Raw genomic sequence first — 21,636 nt, forward strand, 5'->3', positions numbered from 1 at the left:
ACAATAACATATTGTGATTGGATTAAGTCATTGGCTTGTAAACTGAGCTTAGCAGGCACCCTGAGAGTTCCTGAGTTACCCACACAGGTACCATGGGGGGCTGTGTATACAAGGTATGATACCTGGCTCAACTAGGGGATGCTCTGCTTTTATGTGTGTGTGTGTGTGTGTGTGTGTGTGTGTGTGTGTGTGTGTGTGTTTTATATTGGGCTTTGTCATAAAAGTTCATTGAAGAGTAGCTAAAAATTATTTTAAAAACCACTGGAACCTTCTAAATATTTTGGATGCTATCTTAGGATTTTTTCTTATGAATAGTAGAATATTCTCATTAAGCCTCTTGCTGGGGCTGGAATCTTTGGTGGCATTGGAATTTTACTTATGACAATTAATGAAGATGCCACCTACAAGGGCTAATAACACTAAATGAAAAGAAGGATCAAGAATAGGTAAATTCAGGAGCTGCTAGGACCCTGTCGTCATGCAAATGTCCTTGACAACAAAGAAAGGGGAATGAAATTACGGTTCCTATGGCTGTATAGAAATGGAATTGTTCCTATAGAGAATGCTTTCTAAAGCTTCGCTAAGGGTGTGCAGCTCTTTAAATCAGCAAGCCCCTTTTCTTTTCAATCACAAAGTGGAAAAAAAGCACCTCTTTTCTCTTTTTCTCTTTCAAGAAATCCAAACTATAAGTATTGTTGAGTCACCTCATCTCTCTTTGAAGAGGGAAATGCCATCCCTATGTTGGTTGAATGTAGAAGATTTATGAAGAAAAGAAGAGAAATGGATCATAACAGCATTGTATTTAATATTTTCTTCATTTTGCAATGTTCTGCCTTGCTTGACATGTTTACTTAAACACATATTCCTGGCTCAGAGTTGCTCTCTGAACACCACGGTGCATAATTAATGTCAAGGTGGAAAATGATTATGCTGGAAATGCTGTTCCCTCTCCTCTGAAAAGTATTTTTAAAGCCAATTTAGGTCACACATGGTTCAGTCTTTTAGAATTTTTTCTTAACTGTTCAGCTGAAGAGAATGCCTCAGGGCGTTTATTATCAGACATTCCAGTGGGCTCTCTGTCCTGGGGTGTGTGAGTGTGCTGGAGGGTGGGTGCAGTTTCTCACCGTGTGGCGGTGGGAGTGATTGTTGTAGGAGAGAGGAACCCCAAAAAGTTTATTTTGTTTTAGGCCTCAGACATATAAGCAAAACGACAAAGAACACAATTTAGCTAAAAAGCATGTGACACATAGTGCACTGTTTCGAAGCGGAAAACCGTTCTTATTTTCCTCACTCCAATAAGATTCTTAGGTTCACATGACAAGAAACATGTCAGGATAGGAACCAGATACAAAATACATTTTTAAAATAAATAAATAATTAATTAATTAATTTTGGGCTGCGTTGGGTCTTCGTTGCTGCGCCCGGGCTTTCTCTAGTTGCGGTGAGCGTGAGCTACTCTTCGTTGCGGTGCGCAGCCTTCTCGTTGCGGTGGCTTCTCTTGTTGCGGAGCACGGGCTCTAGGTGCGTGGGCTTCAGTAATTGTGGCTCTTGGGCTCAGTAGTTGTGGCTCACAGGCTTCAGTAGTTGTGGCACATGGGCTCAGTCGTTGTAACTCATGGGCTCTAGAGCACAGGCTCAGTAGTTGTGGTGCACGGGCTTAATTGCTCCACGGCATGTGGGATCTTCCTGGACCAGGGCTGGAACCCACATCCCCTGCTTTGGCAGGCGGATTCATAACCACTGAACCACCAGGGAAGCCCCCAAAATACATTTTTAAATGGACCATTTCTTTTGTGTTCAGGTGTCCTTTGCTGTTCTTTCTGATTCCTCTGCTGATGGAGGAGTAGGCTGACAAAGCTTGCAACAGCAGTCAATGGGGTCGACACGATAGAAGATTCTGAAGCTTTTGGGGGCATCTATAGTCACTAAGACCGGAGTCAGATGTGCTGTTCTACAGGTGAGAGGTCAGTGTTACTGGTGGGAAAAGGAAGAAAATGGAATTTCCGTTAGATTTATCATCTGTACAGAAGATACACCAACTTAGAGTAGAAGAGCACAAGATGGCACCCCCTCCTTTCTCCTAATTCTTCTTCCCAATGTGGGGATTTGCTCGGAACTCCAGAGTTGATATGGAAGGGGATCAGAATATGCCACTGGCATATGGATTATTTTGAGGTGAAGGAAATCGAGAATCAACAGGCACAGAAAGAAGCCTTCTTGAAGTTTTCCTTAAGCAGCAACTTCTGGGAAATAAAGCTACCATAAATTCCTTCTTCAGGGCAGATATTCCCCAGAAGGAGGAATGAGAGTGAAACCTACCCCACATCCCTTCTCTGGGGGAGTTTTATGGCCCTAAATGAGACAGAAAGTCCATTCATGTTTGTATAACAGACATTACAAATTTTCTTATCTCTCGATTGTTCTTCTAAAAACCCATTTATTGGGCTTCCCTGGTGGCGCAGTGGTTGAGAGTCCGCCTGCCGATGCAGGGGACACGGGTTTGTGCTCTGGTCCGGGAAGATCCCACATGCCATGGAGCGGCTGGGCCCATGAGCCATGGCCGCCGGGCCTGCGCGTCCAGAGCCTGTGCTCCGCAACAGGAGAGGCCACAACAGTGAGAGGCCCGCGTACCGCAAAAAATAAATAAAATAAAAACCCATTTATCTTTAGTTGAAAAAACCCTATTTGTCCTTAAAAGCATCTTCTCTCCCCACTACCCTCCTTTCCTTTACTAAATTAGGTATATAAGTCTCTAATTTCAACCATTTAAGAAGCCAGCTACTTCTTTTGTTGGTTCCTAAGTGCTACAGATAAGCCCTTTTCTGTTTGTCTTTTGTCAGTTTAATTTTCATACCCCCATTACTAAATCTAAGAGGGTAGAGAAAAAAACTTTCCTGTCTTATACCAGCTTCCCAACTTCATCACATCATCACATAATACACACCATATTTCCACACATTTCTCTTAAATTGTGTATGAACACAATAAATATTCCTTGTGTACATGCACCATCTTAAATAGGTCTTAAATAGGTAATTAAGAAGCAAAGTTTAAGAAAAGGATGCTTCTGTAAGGGATTTGAGGAGACAGTGCTTCAGGTAAAACCTGAAAAGGAATGAGGAAAGCAGGATGGAGTAGGGGAAAAAGCTCTTCAAAGATGCTGATTCCACTGAAGCCTAGCCTGAGCCTGGTCCCATAGGGAGCTATGGACCATGGCACCACATGCTTGTCCCACCTTGAAGCAAGGTAGCTAGTTGTTTTATATTCCATATCAGTTAGTCACTGGCTGTGGGCTTCGCTGGAAGGAGACCATAACCTCACAAGCATTTCCAGGAGGGTGGCTCCAGTCAGCCTCCTTAGGGCAAATCTCTTGAGAAGGATGCATCTGTGAGCTGCTGAGAGCCAAACTCACAACAGTTGGGAGATGAAGGAAATCTTGCCAGGGCACCAACAGCATCTGCTACAGCATACAAAATATCCATCTTTTATAGTAATTTGTTTATGACAGGATACTGCAGGACTGATGGCAGTTAAGTGAAAGATCTTTGTGTGAAGGGAATTATTGGAAATATAGGGCAGGGGTCAACAAATATTTGCTGTAAAGGGCCGGATAATAAATATTTTAGACTTTGAGGTCCAGATGGTCTTTGTTGAAACTAGTCAACTTTGCTGTTATAGCATAGAAACAGCCATAGGTAATGTATAAACAAATGGGCAAGGCTGTGTTCCAATAAAACTTTATTTACAAAATCAGATGGGGGCCTAGATTTGGCCCATAGACTGTAGTTTGCTGACTCCTGATATAAGGGATAAGACAGAAAACAATCATTTGTGTTTCCAATTTGTCTACCCTCTTAAAATAGAATTAATTTTTCATTTCAAGTAAAAAGCTTATGACTAACTTATTTTCCAATTTTGGTTAAGAGTACAGGCTTTACAGTTAAAAGATCAGGATTCCACTTTTTCCACTTTCCAGACAATCAATTTCACAGGGTCATGTTGAGGAATAAAGAAAATGTATAGAATGCACTTTTAATATGGTGGTTAGCACTTAGTGTGTGCTTAGTAAATAATATTTCGTTACCATTATTGTTGTCCCATGGAATATTGTTTTATAGTTACTTTCCTGGCATTTATCACTATTTTTATTCAGTGTCTGATTTATTTCTGAGGTATGATGAGATTGAAAATAAAGTTTTTCAGAATCAATATGACTACACAAGGAAGGTCTGATTTCTTTCATCAAGTTGACCCAAGACCAACATGCATGCTTTCTGATTTCCTAGTTTCCCCCTCTCTTGCTCAGCAGAGAGAGATGTAATAAGGATTATAAAATAGATCCTCATCTAGAGATGGAATTGAGGTTGTGGAGGAATTAAAATGGATGGGAGTCTGGTAGAAAATCTGACATATACATGGATGCTATTTGGTGTAACAAAGAATTACCAGAGGAGGGAAATAGGATGACCTGGGATATCACCTCGACTTGGCCATTCCCATGATCACCACTTGCCTCCGTTGTTCACTGAATGCCTGAACAAGTTTTTAGCTCCTTTGGGTGTAAGTCAAAACAACTTTCACTTGTTTCATTTAGTTTTCATTATAGGATGGAGGCAAGCCTTGCACTGGGGGCTTGATTTAAAACAGAGCTGTCTCTCTCTATTTCTCAGGCAGGAAAAAAATGTGAGCAAAAATTACTCTTGTCTCTAAGGAGCCTGTGGAGTTGGCCCCTGTTCTGGAGAAGAAGCTTGGAAGGCTCGGCACCGCTGCTGTGGATTCATTGAGGAAGTGTGCTCAGCAGAGTTAAGCCATCCATCATTACTCACTCGCCGGGCCTGTGCTTCCCAGACGACCACATAATGTCCAGGTTGGACATACAACTCTGCATCAGCCCAGGGGAAACAAATGGCACCCCTTTAGTAGATTAAATGGATTGGGCCATTCAAGGGAATCTGTTTTATGGAATCACTTGGTTTACTGAATAGCCTCGTGTTACAGATAAATGAAATCCTACAGCAAAGGAGCCAAGCCTGCATTTTAGTTATTTTTCCAGAAGTAGAGCTATTTGTTGCCAGAAAAAGTTCAGCTTCATGACAATGGGGAACACTGGACTGTGAGACCATTGGACTAGCAGTATCCTTTGCATTTCAAATAAAATCCTATTTTCTCATCATGGCTGTAAACGTCTGTCTCATGCTACTTATTTCTATATCCATATGCTCCAGCCACATTGGCTTTCTCTTTGTCCTTTAAATTTGTTAAGTGTATGCCATTCCAGGGACCTTGCACGTGCTGTTTCACCGTCTAGAATACCCTTTCAGGTCTTCACAAGACTGAGTCATTGTGATCATTGATGAAGCACAAATATCGCTTTCTTGGGGGAGCTCTTTGCTGACAACTCCCTCTGAGGAGGCATCCACATCACTCTCTGATATATTATCCTGAATTATTATCTTTATTAAACTTTTCATTATGTAGGACTCTCTTATTTACTTGTTTATTGTTTAAGCCTCCCTTTTATTTATTTACTTTTTTGCGGGACGCGGGCCTCTCACTGTTGTGGCCTCTCCCTCTGCGGAGCACAGGCTCCGGACACGCAGGCTCAGTGGCCATGGCTCATGGGCCCAGCCACTCCGCGGCATGTGGGATCTCCCCGGACCGGGGCACGAACCCGTGTCCTGCATCAGCAGGTGGACTCTCAACCACTGCGCCACCACGGAAGCCCTGATCCTCCCTTTTAAAGTGTAAGTTTCATGAGAGGCTGTCCTTTCTCACTGTGTCTTCACCTTCTAGACAATGCCTGTCACAAGGTGATTTTTAACTAGTATTTCCTGAAAGAATGAATTAAATGCATCACATAATCTGAATCATGTTCCAAATGAGTCCTGTAAAAATTGGAGATTTTCATATTCTTGCTGGGTCTCAGTTTTCTTTAAATGAAGGGAATGGAAAATATTAAAGAACTTATATACTTGTATTTTATGAATCTATGGGGATTTTTCTTTTCACTGACTTCAAATTTTGCTGGCCATACAAAAAAAAATTGTAATATTGGAATCGGGAATTAGTACTCTGTATATTTCTGTGGCTATGTCCGTACAAGGTCAAAATCACTAAATGATTCCAACAAATGTGTTTTTGTGACATCACAAAAAGTTTATTTTCAGGTTATGTAGACACAGTTCAAATGAATGGTTAAAGAAAAGAGTAAACTAGAAGAGTTGGCCTTGGAAAACCTCAGATAAGAGATACGAATATTACTTTCCCCCATCGTCAGTAGATGATTTTCCATTGAGAAAATCTTTAGTGATGATAGTGAAATATGACACGCTCGTTTGGGTTTATGTCAATAACATTTAAGAAATCACCAGCATTGCCTTCGATTTAAGTTTTTTTGAAAACGGTAGAAAATCTCTCCTAACACACATCCCCCCACACAGCACCAGCCCTATCATTTATCTTGAAGATTGCACTTTTATCAGCAGGATGTTAAATTCCTCTTCCTAGAAGACTGTGGTTGTCTCGCCCAATTGCTCATTTTTGTGCTGAGATCACATGCTGTGTGCTGGTGCTTGATATTATTTGATCAGTCTATTCATTCACGCTTCATTCCATGCACATAACAGTGTGTATAAGTTTAGAAACCAAAAGAAGAGTTTTTACCTGTATATTTCATTTTTGCTCACAAATGTTTATCAAGTGTCTACTATGCCCTGCACTTTGGGGAATGTAGCCAAGAGAGTAGACAACATGGACCCTGCCCTGATTTATATTCCATATTAGATGTTACAAGCATTCATTAAACCCCTACTGTTTACTAGGCATCAGCTGGGCACTTTTCCTTTAATTATGTCCTTTATTTCTAAAAACAATCATGCTTTATAAGTGTTATTGTCCAAATCTGGCAGATGGGAAAACTGAAGTTTAAAGGTTCTTGCAATTTTCCCAAGATTAAATTTATGTCAAAGCTAGTACTTAAAATTAGTTTTCTGATTCCAAGTCCAGTGCCCACTGTAGAAAGACAAATGACACACAGCATTAATGAAATGACTATAGTACAAGGCAAGTTACTTTAAATACTGCAGGGGAGGAAAAAACATTTACTTCTATATCTCCACTTTAAGGAGATGAGTGTATTAGGTTTCTCCAGGGAAACAGAACCAATTAATTGGTTCTGAGTATTAATTAATTAATTATAAGGAATTGGCTCACACAATTATGGAAGCCGACAAGTTCTGAGAGATTTGCAATGGGCAAGCTGGTGACTTAGAATAACTGAAGGCATGAGTTCCAGTTGGAATGCCGACAAGCTTGACAGCTAGATAGAGCTGATGTTTCAGTTCAAGGCTGAAGGCAGGAAAAATCCTTTGTCTCAGTTCAAGGCAAAGAGGAATTCTCTCTTACTTGTGGGAGGGTCAGCCTTTTTGTCCTATTCAAGGCCTCACTGATTGAGTGAGGCCCACACACATTAGGGAGGGCAGTCTGCTTTACTCAGTCTAACCATTCAGAGGTTCATTTCATCCAGAAACACCCTCACAGACACATCCAGAATAATACTTGACCAAATGTCTAGGCACTCTGTGGTCCAGTCAAACTGAGATACAAAATTAACTATCACAATGGGTTTGCCCTACTATCTCTTGATATGAATTAGTTGCTTCTGCATTAAAATTCTTATGTCAAGATTCTTTTTTAATTGAGGCAGATGTTTGCTTTTGTTTCTTTTACACTGCCCAGCATGCATTCCCCTTTCACACCAGTTCTTGATATCCCTTTAGGTAATTACCTCTCTTCGTTTGCCTGTTCTCAGAGGACTCTAGACATCCAGGTGCCCCACTTTTCTCTACTTGAAGGGCAGACATGTGACCCAAGGTAATCTCAACAGCCTCTCTCTGGCACTGTGAATCTTTTTTTTTTTTAATTTTTTTTATTGTGGTAAAAGTCATATATAAAACATACTATTTTAACCATATTTAACTGTGCAGTTCGGTGGCACTAAGTACATTCACATTGTTGTGCAACTCTCATGATCATCCGTCTCCTGAATTTTTTTACCTTCCTAAACTAAAACTCTGCACCCATTAACCATTAACTCCTCATTCCCTCCCCACCACCCCGTCCCCGGCCCGGTGGCATCTACCAATGTACTTTCTAACTCTATGAAATTGACTATTCTAGGTACCTTGTATAAGTGGCACTGTGAATCTTGAGCAGAACAACACAAAGAGGGGAAAATGATTGGGTGTGAGTCTTTCAGTGGCAGAGTCTCTTTAAGTACTTCCCGCAACTTACATGTCTGGAAACTGCCACATTTTAAGTCTGGTTCGTTGCTCTACCATCAGCATCCTTTAACTACATTTCCTTTTTGCTTAAGTTAGCTACATTTATTTTCGTTGCTTACCATAAAAGCACTCTATCATATAGAAAAGCATTATATGATTCCCTGCGCTTTTGTGTCTGGTCTCAGTGGTGATGAACATCGACTGTTTTAGATTTGCCACTGGGATGGATTTCCCAAAGGATTACGTATTCATCTGAAGCCTGGACTACCACGGAGAATTCTGTATCAAGTCTATTTTTTGAAGTGCTTTCATTTTTACATTGTCAATTTTGGCTTCCTTTGACTCCTATGGTCCCCACATCCTGAGGCTGGGACTAAAGCCATTATTTTTGCTTAATCTTAAAATCTTATACTACTCACTTTTCAAGAGGGATTCCTGGAGTCATTCAATCTTCTGTGTTGCCTGCTTTAACAAGGAGTAAAACGACTGACTATGCAGCACTTTTCCTGCCACCTTGGTAGAGTTTCTGTATGGTAAGAACTCATTACCAAGCCTCTCCATCTCTGATGAAAAAGCAAAGACCACAAGAGTCTAAGTGACTAGATGGAAAAGTAACAGCATGGAAGAAGATCCAGGAGCTAAACTCAAGGTTTTCTCCCTTGTTGGCTTTAACTACCTGGCCGTGTAGTGTTGCTCTCTCTCTCTGTCTTTTGAACACTGACCTGCACTGCTCATAGAATGCTCTGGTGTGTCTCCAACTCAGACTCAAGCATTGATATCCATGAATGCATTCTAGAACTGGATCGGGAACACGGGCCAGGAATCAGCAACAACATCTGCTTTAGAAAACCACATCATTGTTGCCATTTCTCCTATTGTTCCACTTTGCCTTGGCAGATGAAAACGGTCCCCTTTGACAGTTTCATCTGGTTCCTTTAGAGCCTTACAACTCCCCAAATTGCCATCTGGATTCTCTCCTATTGCTATCAAGTGGATCTCACCATTACTGCTTTTTTGTATTCAGCATCTCATGCCTCTGTGCCCTTGTTCTCTTTGGCTCATGTTTTAGCAGTGTCATGCTCAGTACAGTCTCATCCTTCCTTTTCTTTTAAGTGTGTAGAGTGTGTCATGTGTAAACCTTCTGCTCTTACAGTCACATCAGCAAACACTTACTGCTGCCTTTTATAACCCAAACCCGCTTTGTTATTCCCTTTACATTTCATGCCTCAGTGATTTCTAAGTTTCCCGCTGTATTACAAAAGCCTGTTCAGACACTTAATCCTTGTATCCACTGGGACATCACATACTGCTAAGGTCAGAATTTTCCTTTCTGTGAGATTGTGCAGTTTTACTCCTTGAGATATATCATGTGCTTAGGGTTCAAGCTTTAAAAAAATTCAAGTAACTTGCCTCCCTTATTATGGCAATTGAACATTTTCACAGATTTTTCTGACCCATTTAGAAAATGAATGAATCAGATGCTTAAAAGTCAGTGCTTCTTCATTGTACCTTTTTCACCCTTGGCTTAGATCCTACAGCACCTATAATACATTTATCCTTTTAGAGTATACATTTGTGTTGTGTTTTCATTTTCAGAGACTACTTTTGGTATTTTAAGTCAAGCATATGAAGCACTTTCATATAAACATTTCAGCAATCAGATTTAACTCATAATTTTTATCTTTATACTCCCAATATAGGAATGAGTTCTTCTTCTCAACTCCACATTTCTATTCTCATAATGATGGTGAGAAAATATTGTTTTCTTGGAAGTGACTGTGGGAGGTCAGAAGGTGCCCAAGTTTTCCAGATTTGTCTAATCCCTTGTAGACCTTCACACTAATTATAATAATCCCATCTTCTCTTTTCCAAGGTTAATTCTTCCTTCCTCTGACCCCTTGAATTGCAGTCGATCCCTCCTTTGATTGCTTCTTTGATCTCCCTTTCTCACCTAACAAATGGAACGAAGCTTCCCTCTGACTACAACTGTGCTCAGGGTTCTTCTTGTCAGAAAACCCACTTCTTTCAACTGTATTAATGTCCTGCTCTCATTTTTTACTCACTACCCAAACTTTGAACCTACAGTTTCAACTTGTAAGTTTTGTTTCATCACCTCCTATTCATCCCTGAATAGTTTACAGTAAAAACTAAAAATAGAACTACCATATGATCCAGCAATCCCACTCCTGGGCATATACCCGGAGAAAACCATAGTATGAAAATATACATGAACCCCAATGTTCATTGCAGCACTATTTACAGCAGCCAAGACATAGAAGCAAACTAAATGTCCATCGACAGATGAATGGATAAAGATGTGGTACATATATACCATGGAATATTACTCAGCCATAAAAAGAATGAAATAATGCCATTTGCAGCAATACAGATGGACCTAGAGATATGTGAAGTAAGTCAGACAGATAAGTGAAGTAAGTCAGACAGATAAGTGAAGTAAGTCAGACAGACAAAGGCAAATATTATATCACTCTTATGTGGAATTTAACTAAAAAATGTGATACAAATGAACTTATTTACAAAATAGACTTACAGATATCTAAAACAAACTTAAGGTTACCAAAGGGGAAATGTGGTGGGGGGAGGGATAAATCAGGAGCTTGGGATTAACACATACACACTACTGTGTATAAGATAGATAACCAACAAGGACCTACTGTATAGCACAGGGAAATCTACTCAGTATTCTGTGATAACCTATGTGAGAAAAGAATCTGAAAAAGAATGAATATATGTATGTGTAAAACCAAATCACTTTGCTGTACACCTGAAACTAACACAACATTGTAAATCAGCTCCAATCCAGGGCTTCCCTGGTGGCACAGTGGTTAAGAATCCGACTGCCAATGCAGGGAACACAGGTTCAAGCCCTGGTCCAGGAAGATCCCACATGCAGCGGAGCAACTAAGCCCGTGCGCCACAACTACTGAGCCTGCTTTCTAGAGCCCACAAGTTACAATTACTGAACCTGTGCTCTAGAGCCCGCAAGCCACAACAACTGAAGCCCGTGTGCCGCAACTACTGAAGCCCATGCGCCTAGAGCCCGTGCTATGCAGCAAGAGAGGCCACTGCAATGAGAAGCCCGCGCACCGCAATGAAGAGTAGCCCCCGCTGTCGCAACGAGAGAAAGCCCACGCGCAGCAATGAAGACCCAACGCAGCCAAAAAATAAATTAATTAATTTTTAAAAAAGAAAAAAACTATAATAAAATTAAATAAATAAGTTCTGCTACAAAGAATTAGTTTCACAATTTTAACTTTAATGCTCATATTTTATACATTATTCTTTTGAGTACAGGGTGTACAAATTAAGCTACTTTGTAAATAGAAATCTTAACTACTTTTCAAATGTAATGTGAAATTAGCTAATAACACAATACAATAAAAGCACGTGCTAAACAAACAAACAAAAATGTTTATCGTGGACTTTGGCTGTTATTGCTCTACTAAAACTGTAAGAATGAGTGGTTGAATCTGCCAAGAGGTGGGAGTGATATTTCAGCTGGAGCTCATTGTGGGGAAGGACATATCAGAGAGAGGGAAGGGCAAGGACAGAAGCCTGGAGGCAGGACTGAAAAGATCCATTTTATCAGAGTCAAGTGCAACGGTTGAACTTTCAGATATGAAAACAAGTTTAGTTGGTAAAAATTTTTCATCTTGTAAATTAGAGAAAATTGAAAGCAAAGCAAAACCTTTACTTGCTACATAGAAAAAAAATGAGCAGTTGGGTCAGCCCTATTTCTCCTCTGTCATCACTCTGCCCAAGATTTCCCAATGTCCAAGTGATGATTAGTAGCCCCATCTCCAGACTCGATGAACCAGTGCACAGGTTTCAACAGCTCTTTGCAGGCTACCTTTTAGGCAGACTCTTGGTTTATCCAGAAGTCCCAGTCATGGTCTGTAAACTTCTCTGGTTTATTGATCTTAGTGTATACTCCCTATTAACAGCTTTTCTCTGCCTAGCAGAGATGATTGCCTCTCTCTCAGCAATACACAGTCTGGGAGAGTGTTTCCTGTCTGTTGGATACTTGTACATGAAGTCGGGCTCCATTGGGATCACAAAAATGAGATGTGCATGAAAAATAAAATTTGAAGGCTAAACTTTAGAATGGACATGTTGACAAGTAGCTCTGTTCAAATCAGACAATGGGTTGTCATTTCTCTTTCTTTGGTATCTTAGGCTATCTCCTGTTGAAATTCTGAGTTCCCCACTTAAGCATAAAGTTGTCAGGTCATAGCCTCTCCAGGTATTTATTCATGTTGTCATATAATGCTTTTTCTCTTTTCTCCTACTCAATGAGCAGAATTCATGTCAGGAGGGAACATCACATCAGATGACTAATAAGCCTGGGTCCTGGGAAAGAATAGTATAATGGTTAAGAACATGTACTCTCATGCCAGACTGCCAAAATCAAAACCCAACCCTTCACTTATTAATTATGCTACCTTTATCAAATTACTTAACTCTTTGTGCCTTTCTCCATTTGCAAAACAAGGATAAAAATAGCATTTTTTTCATAATATTGTTGCATGAAGGTTAAGTGGATTAACACATGCACAATGTTTAGAATGACACTGTGACACTGTAATTTCAAGCTATTGTGTTCTTATTATTGTTATGATGATGATGATGATGGTTGAGTTTCACAAGACATCAAGAGCTCCTAAGGGGCTTGAAAGCAACTTTCTAGGACAAAGGTCAAAATTCACTGTGTCACACTATCCCAGTTGATCCAATTCTTTTTATAATATTCTCCACTAGCGCCACAACATGTAATAAGTTGTGGACAATCACATTACTTTCTTGGGAGGGGCTGGAATTGGGAGATAATTAAATGATGCTGTCCTGGGAGAAGAGGTCTGTGGTATATATCTTATGGGAAAAATGTTGTAGACCTAAGAGATAGACATGAAGTGTCCTAATGCCTGTTTCCTATATGCCTTGTCCCTCACTCACTCCACTCAAGGACAATAAGTGTGAGCGGGGAAGCCAGATCCATGCTGGTCTTCTTTTAAATTATCCCAGGACTTAAAGGGATATAAGAACTGTTAAGGGAGCCCTGATACTGATAGTTATGTTTTCACAGGCTAAGTCAGGGCTCAAACCTTAATTTTTGATGATGACAATAATGGTTAAACTTTGAAGATACTTCTTGTGTCTCTTGGAAACAACTAAGAGGATAGTTGACTACATAATTCTGGAGAAAACCTGGTTATGTCAAGTTCCATAGAGTTTTGAGCTCTTCTTGTTTCTTCTCTTTCCCCTGATGATGGATTTCCATCCTCAGAACAGTCTCCTGATGTAGATTTTTCTATATCTGAGCTTTTGGATTGTTTATATTACCTGTTCCATAAAAATTCTTTGGTATCTCTCTTTCCTTTCCTGTCCTCTGGGAAAATCTGGGAGGCTGTCAACAGTTGATATTGCTCTGTATCCCAATGGGTAATGATGACACTGATGGGAGGTTTGGGGTCTGCTCACCTGAGCCTTTGAGACACAGATGTTTCTCTAAGAGCTTGCTGAAGCTGACCAAACTCTCCAATGTACAAAAACTGGGACTAAGACAACTTTGTAGGGAGAAAGAGTCTCCCAGCATTTCTGACCCTCCACCTGTAGACAGAGCTGGAAATAACTGCAGAAGCAGCCTCTCTGGTGGAATGGCCACACTTTGCTCTCTGGCTGGTGCCTTGGATTTGCAGCTTGATACCTTAAAGCACCCAAAAAGGTCAGTCAGTTCTCCATCCTGCACTGGGGTTGGGGAGTTCATTTCTTCAATCTATCCAGCTCTAACTTTAATTTTACTCCTTCCTCTTGGTTATCACAGTCATGCCAAAGATTCCCACTGTAGTCTAGACTAAGAAAGAGAGAGAATTAAATGCTGTAGGTGTTCTTTGTTCTGCTGCTCATGCATGGTTTGAAGCACTTGAGAACCAAGTGCTTGAGCATGGTTCTTGAGAACGCTGGTTTTCAAAGCTGAAATTGTGATCTGATGTCTGACATCTTGACCTGGGAAACAGGTTTAGCAAGAGGAGAGAGACAGTTGTGTGACCTTCTCTCAAAACCCCGAACTGAATCAAATTTAGTTTTGTTGGAAGAAAGATAATGACTGGAACAGATGTCATTTGAAAATGACTGTCTGCGCAACACTCTGCCCTATTCCATAGAGAGATTATACATTCTCCCCTGGGATGATAATCCTGTTTTCCCTAATCAGGCTTTGGTTTGTATTCAGAGGAAGAAAGGTGATATTGTAAAATTAGAGTTTGGAGGACTTTGAGAATAAAAAGTGAACTAAGTGTATTAAAAGTTTATATAATCTCCCTTGAAGAACTCTAAGTAATTTCTGTAGATACTTTACTCTCAAGGAAGTGGAACATTACTCCCTATTCCTAAAGTGTGAGCTGCACATGATGACTTTTTTCCAAAGAGTACAGTATGGAGAGGGAAAAAAGAGTAACCTTATAGTAGAGAAACCTGACAAAACACTACTTCAGCTATGGGATCAAGGCCAATATGAACAATCATAAATCATGTTGATAGCACATACCCTTGACGTGATATGATGAAAATGACACTTTACCTCTGTGATCTACCTCTCCAAACCCCATTACTCCAGTGTCATCATGAGGAAAATATCTGACAAATTCCAGTAGAGAGTCATCTTACAAAACACCTGACTACTACTCCTCAAAACTGTCAGATCTTCAAAAGCAAGGAAAGTCTGAGAAACTGTCAAAGACAGAGGAGCTTAAAAAGACATGACAACTATACTGAGCGAAGTATGTCAGACAGAGAAAGAGAAATTGCTTATATTTGGAACCAAAAAAAATGATACAAATGAACTTTTTTACAAAACAGACTCATAGGCTTAGAGAACAAACTTATGGTTACTAAGAGGGAAGGATGGGGGGAGGGATAGTTAGGGAGTTTGGAATTGACATGAACATACTGCTATATGCGCCACAACTACTGAGCCTGTGCTCTAGAGCCCACGAGCCACAACTACTGAGCCCTTGTGCCACAACGACTGAAGCCCGTGCCCCTAGAGCCCATGCCCTGCAACAGGAGAAGCCACAACAATGAGAAGCCTGCGCACTGCAGCGAAAAGTAGCCCCTGTTCACTGCAAGTAGAGAAAGCCTGCGCCCAGCAATGAAAACCCAACACAGCCAAAAAATAAAGAAATTTATATATAAAAAACAATCATTTAAAACGCATAGCCAACAGGGATCTACTGTATAGCACAGGGAACTCTGCTCAATATTCTGTAACAACCTAACTGGGAAAAGAATTTGAAAAAGAATAGATACATGTATATGTATAACTAAATCACTCCAATATAAAATAAAAAAAATTTAAAAAAAAGAAAAAAAAATAAGGTGTAATCCCTGGAACCAAAAAAAAAAAAAAAAAAGGTAATTAGGCGAAAACTAAAGAAATCTGAATAAACTATGGACTTTGGTTAATTTAAAAAACGTTTATGATGCAACAGTCATTTTCATATATCTCAACTGATTTAATTCTCACAGTGGAATCACACCCCCTTTAAGAGATAGAATATATAGCTGGAGGCTTTGTATCCTAAACCTATGCTTTGAGAGGTAAAGTGACTTGCCCAAAGTCCCACATCTTGTGAGTGACTGAGCTGGAATTTAAGCCTTAGACTATATGACGACATAGAACAGATTTGACATAATTCTGCAATGATGTCTACATTAATTTTCAATTGCTGCTGTAATGAATTATCATAACTTTAACAGCTTAAAACAATACATACTTATTATATCACTGTTCTGTACGTAAGTAGTCTGGGTATCATGTGGCTCAGCTGGGTCCTTTGCTTAGAGTCTCACAAGGCTGAAATCAAGATAGAGGCAGAAGTGCTTTCCTTTCCAGAACCTTTGGGGATGAATATGCTTCTAAGATCATTCAGGTTGTCTGAAAATTCAGTTCCTTGTGGTCATAGGACTGAGGTCCCGATTTGCTTGCTGGTCATAGGCTGGAAGGCTGTCTGGACTCAAGGCCTCCTGCATTCCTCATCACATTGCCCCCTCCATCATAAAACCAGCAACAGCACATCCAGTCTTTCTCATGCTCTGAATCTCTTTGACTTCCACTTTTGCCTTTATCCAAGAGAAAGCTCTGATTTTAAGGGATCTTGTGATTATACTGAGCTCTTTGGATAATCTGCTGGATATGAGAGTGGTAGAGTCAGGTCTCCATCTCAATTTTTTCTACTGCAACACAACATTTTTGAAGTACAGATGACTGTAGGGCAACCACTCAGGTCAAATAATTTGTAGTCAGTAAGTTACATTCAGATCCTATTTCTAGATTTTATGAAAGTGATAGATCCATTATTTCTCTCTTCTAAGATGAATAGTTTTTCTTTTTTGTGGGGGGAGGCCGTGCCATGTGGCTTGTGGAATCTTAGTTCCCTGATCAGGGATTGAACCCAGGCCCTCAGTAGTGAGAGTATGAAGTCCTAACAACTGGACCACTAGGGAATTTCCAGTTTTTCTTTTTCTTTTTTTAAAAATTAATTAATTTATTTTTAGCTGCGCTGGGTCTTTGTTGTTATGCAGGGGATTTCTCTAGTTGCAGAGAGTGGGGGCTACTCTTCACTGCGGTGCGCGGGCTTCTCATTGCGGTGGCTTCTCTTGTTGCGGAGTATGGGCTCTAGGCGCGCGGGCTTCAGTACTTGTGGCACGTGGGCTCAGTAGTTGTGATTCGCAAGCTCTAGAGCACAGGCTCAGTAGTTGTGGCGCACAGGCTTAGTTGCTCCATGGCATGTGGGATCTTCCCGGACCAGGGCTTGAACACATGTCTCTCACATTGGCAGGTGGATTCTTAACCACTGCACCACCAGGGAAGCCCAGTTTTTCAATTTTAACGTTTCCAAACTTAAACTGTATTTTCCAATTCTTGCGTATATTTAGGTAGTAATAGTCTCCACTCCTCACCAAAATCTTATGGTTTCTCTCCTGATTCCCTGTTCCACCATCATATATGACTTCCTCACACTCTCCTTCCCACTGGACTGGAAGTACCATGGGTGGAGAGGCCACATCTGCTGCGTGCACCTAGAGCCTGGTGCAGTGAATATGGGAGACAGTGGGTCATTGTAGAGGGAATGAATGAATGAATAGGAATGGACAGCACCTTAGACCAGGGAAATGGGGTGTTTTGAGAGACTAAGGAGAAGTCCTTGTTTAAGATCACCTCCTCTCTGCCTTCTCCCAAGGAGGCAGATCTGATCATTGGGTTCCAGGACCCTGACTGGGCCACATTTGCAGGGGCAATGTCTCTGCGCACCAAGGGTTACAGCCTGGCCATGGGCCTCTCTTTCTGGTGCCCAGAACTTTCTTTTCCTCCCCTGTGATAGAGGTTGTCTACTGACACAGCAGTAACATTTCTGTAACCAACTCTCCAGCACTCTCTTCTCTGGGACTTCTTCCTTCCATGTAACAGGGTTGAGGGTGGTAAAATTCAGGTTTGAGCTTAAGGGGAGAAAAGGAGCATTTATTTGTTTGTTTGTTTATTTATTATGGAAGTATAGTTGATTTACAATGTTATATTAGTTTCAGGTGTACAACATAGTTATTCAGTATTTTTATAGATTATACTCTATTTAAAGTTATTGTAAAATATTGGCTGTATTCCCTGGGCTGTACAATATGTCCTTGTTGCTTATGTATTCTATACCTAATAGTTTGTACCTCTTACTCCCCTACCCCTATTTTGCCCCTTCTCCTTTCTCTCTCCCCGCTGGTAATCACTATTTTATTCTCTGTATCTGTGAATCTCTTTCTGTTCTGTTATATTCATTCGTTTTATTTTTTAGATTCGCATGTAAGTGATAACATACAGTATTTGTCTTCCTCTGTCTGACTTATTACACTAAGCATAATACTCTCCAGGTCCATCCATGTTGCTGTAAATGGCAAAATTTCATTCTTTTTTATGGCTGAGTAATATTCCTTTATATATATTCACCACATCTTTTTTATCCATCTATCTTTGATAGACACTTAGGTTGCTTCCATATCTTGGCTATTGTATTGATAAATAATACTGCTATGAATATGGGGGTGCATGTATCTTTTCTAATTAGTGTTTTCATTTTCTTCAGGTATATACCCAACAATGGAATTTCTGGATCATATGGTAGTTCTATTTTTAGTTTTTTAGGAACCTCCATACTGTTTTCCATAGTGGCTGTACCAATGTACATTCCTACTAACATCATACTCAGTGGTGAAAAGCTGAGATAGAGCTTTTAAAGGAGCATGGTCTTTAACACTCAGACTCCCAGGTCTGCATGCAGACTCTGCCGTTACCAGCTATGTAAGCTTAGCAATGCTAGTTACCCTCTCTACTTCATTTTCTCATGTCAGGTGTTGATAATGGTAGTAAATGTTTCATATGGGTGAAAATGAGATCATGCCTATAAAGCATTTTGCACAGTGCCTGGCTTCTAGAAAGTGCATCTCCTTTATAGCCACTCGGCTCACACCTTCACCTACTTTAACCATTTATTCAGATCTCACTTTCTCAGTACGGCCTCCCTGAGCATCTTTCTTCATATCTCAGCCTGCTTCCCACTACCATCCAATTGGCACTCCCGATCCACCTACCTTGCCCTTGTTTTTCTTTATTCCGTAGGCTTTGTCTAAATATTCTGGTGCATTATATTTATTTTTTAATGTAAGTTATATTTTGGAGATAGAATAGGGGCTGAGATGGGAAGAGGGCTACTCTTCATGAGAATTTTGTTTTTCCCTTTCAGAGATTAAAAACAAAAAAACCCTCTAAGCTAAATACATCCCTATGGTGTCATAGCTGAAGCCTCTACTGAGCTTTAATTTAAACTTCACATCGCCCCCACATGGTGAATAAATACCAGATAAATATCTGGTGACTGTAATGTCTTTTATGTTTTCTACAAGTTCAACTCCTCTCATCCTAACTGTAGTCATCACTAAGCACAGATTATACCCACATTATATATTTAAACCCGTAAATGAGTAGTCTCGCTGTTCTATTTGGATTAAAGGTGTTAGCAAGTACTCCCCTTGGTCTGGGCCTGTCATTTGGGGAGGACTGTTTGGGACCACAGAGATTCCAAGTGGCAGATTTTTTATGGAAGAGTCCTCCAGATTCCTCTAGGGTTGAAGCTCTCCTTACTTGGCAGTCTCCCTGCAGCACTGTGAACCCCTTTCTTCTATAATCCCTCTTACTGATAGTTAAAGCACAGCTACCAACCCTTTCCTTCACCATCTCTTTCCACAGGCTTATCTCTTTCCAAACTCTCATCCTACTAATGCCACCCTATTTTACCATACTACTGTGTCATTTAGAAACATGCCTTTAACACCTCTTCCCTCTGGTCATAACTGAAACTGATTTTCCTCTCACATTACCCTGTTACTGGTAACCTTTCTTGGATTAAATTTTATATAATCTACACACACATTATTGAAGCTTCTACGCAGGTTTAATTTAAACTACAGGTTACCCCCAAATGTGGCAATAAATACCAGACAAATATCTGGTAACTTCTTTTTCTTATAATCCTTTGGCATTCCCCAGAGCTTTGGGAACCAAGTCAGGGTTTGGTATATTTCTTGCAATATCCAGTTCAATCTTTGTACTTCTCAAGTGATAGGTCTATTTTTTTAAAGCCTTTCTCTGTCTTCCTGACACGCTATGTTCTCTGCCTTTAGCCTAATGTATTTATTTGAAATTATGCCCCCTTTTGACATTCTTACCTCTCTCTTTTCTCATTTTAGTCATCTCCAGTGTTTTAAATTGTAGGTCTTATTATTATTCAGGTGTGGCAAGGCCATCATATCAAGACAACTGCCATCGGAAAGGAAGTTAGTTACACACAGTTCCCAAGAGAAGGGGGCATGCCACACCATACACAGCCATACAGGGAAGCATTGGGGTGGGTTACAAGGCAGAGGGAGCAGGGGAAAATGTAGGCAAGAACTTTCATTGTGGTTTCCATGGGAAGGAATGATTGAGGCAGAGTAAGCAGTTTAGGATTGGCTAGTTTGAATACTTTCAGTGGGCTCTGGAGTGTAGAGGCTTTCCTCAGTTGCCTGGTTCCTGGCCCTGGCATGATTAGGGCAGGTAGATAGTGGCATGGAGTGTAAGAGACAGATGTGGGAGGTAGTTAGGGGGTAGGAACTTTGGATCCATTGGTTTGCATATGAAAGGAGCACTTGAATATCTCTGGGAATTAGCCTGCCCTCGGAGGCACAGTCTCTCTAGAGTCAGCAAGACTCCAGATGTCAAAGCATCAGGAAATACAGAAAATAAACAAGTGTGATTAATATATCTGGTCTCCTAGATTCTCTTCAGATCTCTTAATGATTGGATTTCTATCTTCTTTCCCACTTAACTATCTCCCATTTCCCACCCAGTTAACTTGATATTCTGTTTTCATACTTGAGAATTTAACTTCCCATCCATATTCTAACCCATTAGAGGACTTCCCTGATGGCACAGTGGTTAAGAATCTGCCTGCCAGTGCAGGGGACATGGGTTCGAGCCCTGGTCCAGGAAGATCCTGCATGCCGTGGAGCAACTAAGCCCGTGCGCCACACCTACTGAGCCCACTCTCTAGAGCCCACGAGCCACAACTACTGAGCCTGCGTGCCACAACTACTGAAGCCCATGTGCCTAAAGCCCATGCTCCTCAATTAGAGAAGCCACCACAATGAGAAGCCCATGCACCACAACGAAGAGTAGCCCCCACTCACCGCAACTAGAGAAAGACTGCGCGCAGCACCAAAGACCCAATGCAGCCATAAATAAATAAATAAATAAATAAATAAATAAATTCTGACCCATCAGTGCCAATGATTACCATCTTTACTTAAGCTACTGAAGCACTATATTAGATTAACTATGCTTCACACTCACTTTGGATTTTGTTCTCTGGAATTTCCCTTACCACTGGCATACCCCTTGTTCTCCTTTGTCTCCATTTGTTTACTCCACTCACCAAGTTCTTCATGTTTGTTTAGGCCTACGACACCTGGAAATTCTCTCAATCCATCTTCTCTATTTTGAGTTCACAGAGTTCTCCACCACTTTCTATCAATTTTAAAATGCTTTGATTGACCTGCCCAATACCTTCAGTTTAGCCACTCCCTTCCATTCTTACTTCCATCATGTGGTTTGTAGGTCTGGTTGCTTCCTTCCCACCAGGACCTACAAGCTTACCCCTTTTACCCTCTGAGTAGTATGTACATTGCTACTAGATTAATCTTCCCTAAATATAATTGCTATTGTGAGACTCTCTTACACATAAACATTCGCTGACTT

General features: G+C 40.6%; 1 long non-coding RNA gene across 5 annotated transcripts in view; it reads left to right on the forward strand.

Moving 5' to 3' along the window:
* Positions 1-5,474, forward strand: part of LOC114904153 — a 199,460-nt gene extending 193,986 nt beyond the window's left edge. For 4 of the 5 annotated variants that reach the window (XR_003795870.1, XR_003795867.1, XR_003795868.1 and 1 more), the window contains 2 exons: positions 1,802-1,964; positions 4,671-5,474. This is a non-coding gene — a long non-coding RNA (uncharacterized LOC114904153). The remainder of the gene's footprint in view (positions 1-1,801; positions 1,965-4,670) is intronic. The other variant, XR_003795869.1, reaches the window with a different exon arrangement.
* The last annotated feature ends 16,162 nt before the right edge of the window (positions 5,475-21,636 follow it).

Source organism: Monodon monoceros, unplaced genomic scaffold, assembly GCF_005190385.1.
Source record: "Monodon monoceros isolate NGI ecotype Baffin Bay Population unplaced genomic scaffold, NGI_Narwhal_1 Super_Scaffold_21, whole genome shotgun sequence".
NCBI classification, from domain to species: Eukaryota; Metazoa; Chordata; class Mammalia; order Artiodactyla; family Monodontidae; genus Monodon; species Monodon monoceros.